Source organism: Myotis brandtii, unplaced genomic scaffold (assembly GCF_000412655.1).
Source record: "Myotis brandtii unplaced genomic scaffold, ASM41265v1 scaffold3489, whole genome shotgun sequence".
Classification (NCBI taxonomy): domain Eukaryota; kingdom Metazoa; phylum Chordata; class Mammalia; order Chiroptera; family Vespertilionidae; genus Myotis; species Myotis brandtii.
Window position 1 is genome coordinate 14831 of NW_005363422.1, and position 3353 is coordinate 18183.

A 3353-nucleotide genomic window follows, 5' to 3' on the forward strand; every position below is an offset into this window, starting at 1 on the left:
TCAGAGGGCAGGGAGGTGGCAGGCCCGTGGCTTCGGGCTCAGGCCCTGGGGTCCCAGTTTGTGGGTTCAGGTTTGGACAGTGGGGAGGTGGCTCATGGCAGGGGCAGGGAGGCGCGGTGGGAATGGGTAAAGTGCGGCATCCAGCCTGAATCTGGGGGGGCAGCTGCAGCCGGGCCGGGAGCCCCCAGGCGTGAGCAGCGTGATGGAAAGCAGCTCCAAACGCCGCCACCTCTGGCTGAAAGTGACGGCGGACGCACAGTTCCCAGGCCCCCGCCACAGCCTGTGCGGCGCCCCATGGTCCCTGCCGCACCCCCACCTGGGTCCCGACCCCTGGGAAAGGGGCCTCAGACCCCAGGGGTGGGCGGGGCTGCTGGCTGCCCGTACAGAGCGGTGAGTCAGGCAGTTTTACTTAATACAATTTTATCAACTTCAGTGCTGACTGCTGCTCTGTGAGAGGGGTTTCCTCAGCTGGTAGCAGGGAAAGCTCGCCCTTTGGGTGCGGGGGATGCTGTGGGGACACGGGTGCCCGGGCAGCGGCACAGGCCGTCGGGTCTGGGTTCCTCAGAGCCCCCAGGGGCCAGCCGCACTTCCTCGGGCAGAGCCCTGGGTGCCACCTCGTTCATGGGGCCCTGGGGCCCCTTGGTGAGCCTCCATCTAACCTGATCCGAGGGCGCAGGACGGGTCTCCCCAGCGGACTCCGACCCCACACAACAGCTCTGGGCGCCACCACCCACCCACCAGTGAGGCCGCACAGCACTCCCCTCGCAGCCGTCCCTGGAAGCCATGTCCCTCTCAGTCCCGCAGACCGGACGCCTTGGGAGGGAGGCACCCACAGGAGGGCGAGCACCCACAGGAGGGGGCACCCACAGGAGGGGGCACCCACAGGAGGGCGAGCGCTCACTGCTGGGGTTGTTTCCCAGTCACTCTGGCTTCCGCACCCAAAGTAACTCGACCTTCTGTCTCAGCCCGATGGGGCATTGGGAGGAGGAGGAATGTGGCTTCAAGAGGAGGGGCCGGCCCTGGCGGTGTGGCTCAGTGGGTAGAGCATCAGCCTGCGGACTGCAGGGTCCCGGGTTGCAGGCTCGATCCCCAGTAGGAGGCGTGCAGGAGGCGGCCGGTCCATGATTCTCATCATTGATGTTTCTATCTTGCTCTCCCTCTCCGAAATCAATAAAAAATATATTTATAAAAACACCCAAAATAACATTAGTCCCAACTGCAGGCCCTTCCTACCATTTGTGCCCAGATCCAAGGCCTGGCTTTTCCTCTCTGCTCCTCTCTAAGCAGTGGCCTCGGCCAGAGACGTCCTCCATTGCCTGAGGGACCGGCCATTCTAGAAAAGCAAACCTGAAAATACTCTCACAGCTGAGAAGGGGCTGGAAAAGGAAAGAAACACCCACCAAACAGAAGGGACACGCAGGGAATGTCATCGCCCTCCAAGGACATAACTGATCCCAACGAGGTTTGTAAAATGACTGCACGTCTCTGCTATCACATGGTCTTCGAGGAAAACCACGCTGTGTGGAAAGGGCTTGGGGACTCGTGAAGGACAGGCTCCCAGAAATGCTGGCACCCCTTCCACGCGTTAACGCTGTGGCACCCACCCACACAACGAATAGGCACTTTCCCGCTACAGGCCTGAGGTCCGGGGGATGCGTCAGCGGGAGGTGGGGGCGGGTGTAGAGGTGCGTGTGCGTGGTGTCTGCGTCGCCTGCTGATTCTCGCAAACGTTGGCTGCATCAGTCAGCTGGAGTCCAGCCGGCTCAGCTCAGCGGTTGAGCACCGACCTGTGGACCAGGGGGTCGGGTCCATTCCCGGTCAGGGCACGTGCCCGGGTTGGGGGCTCGGTCCCAGGCGTGTGGCAATGATTCTCATCTCTCCCCTCCCATCCCTCTGAAATCAATAAAAATATATTCAAACAAACAAAAACGGTGTTCGAGCCGAGCTGCCTGGGAGTGCGGACCTGGTCGGAGGCCCAGCCCTAGAACCAGCCAGGCCGTTTCTCTCCGGCCTCTCACTTCTGTGTTTGGGAAGAGATGGGGGGAAAGAGGGCCGTGGGTGAAAGAGGAAGGCAGGAGGGTCAGAGGCAGCCACAGAACCCTAACCCAAACATGGTGGTCAGGTCAGGAGACGGGGTGGGGACCAGCACGGCCTGGGGGGGCGGGGGGCTCCGGCGCCCCCTCACGACACAGACTGGAGTGGGGCTTCTCGGGGGCTTTTGCCATAAGCTCACTGGCGCTTCCCCACGTGCCCTGAGCGGGTAGGTGGCAGTGGGGCTGAAGGGCAGACATGGCCAGAGCCGGGAGGAGTGGGCAGGGAGGCAGCCTCCCTTCTTCCCTGGCTCCAGAGGGCGGGCAGGTGGCCACCAGGCAGGGGGCAGCGGCCAGAAAGCAGCAGACCCCTCCCTAGCCAGGCTTCGCTTCCCGCGTACTTGAGAAATACCTCGGAGGGGCGGTGACGGCGCCTGTCACCCAGGGTCCGCCTGGTGAGGTTGGTGGGAGCCACACTCCTGGGCAGAAGGGGCTCCGGGCGCGAGGTGCTGCGGCCCCTCCGGGTTCCCAGTGCTGAGAGCTGCTCAGACTTGGCTGAGGATCCCCAGCCTTCAAGCTCCCCCAGGCGCTGTGTCCCCCGGGTCCAGGCCACCAGCGATGCGGGTAGAAAGCCCTGCAGGGAGCCTGGGGATCCTGGCTTCCCCATCCGAGGAGGGTGGGAGCGGGCCCTCACCCGCTGCGCACGGGCACTGCCCTGGCCCCCAGGGCTCTCGCTTGCAGTGTTACAGAGAACCGGAATCAATCGAGCAATTTTCAGAGAGTTCGGAGTCACACTATTCCCCGCGGTGGGCTTAGAGGAAATGAATTCAAATCCTAAGCAGAGCTACAAGCAGAACTTCCCTTTTTATTAAAGAGCCAGCCCTAGGTATGCTTAGTGGTTATCTCGCTGGTGGCCTTGGTAACTACACAGTTCCATCCGATTAAAAAATGCACCGGGCCTGGCATTGAGAGTATGGGCGTATCTAGTCTCTGGCCTACAAGGTCAGACAGCTAAGTTTACCTTCCTCATTATTCAAGCAGGCTAAAGCAGGCTGGAAAGCAAAGTTATTATTATTATTTTTTAGAATAAGAGGCCGTCTAAAGAATAGCAGAGAATTCCAAACAGTAGTTTTACAAAACAGGGGTTAGCCTTCTCAGCACCGCTGTCTCCGGGAGGCCTGGTGGTCGGAGACCTCGCCTGCTTCCGCTGTGAGGTCACGCGGAGACCCGCTTAGAGTGGGAGTCGGCCAGGCCCTCGCCCCGGCCAGCAGACGGGAGGACGCTCAGGAGACAGACGCACAGCGGAGCTGGACGGCCCAGAGC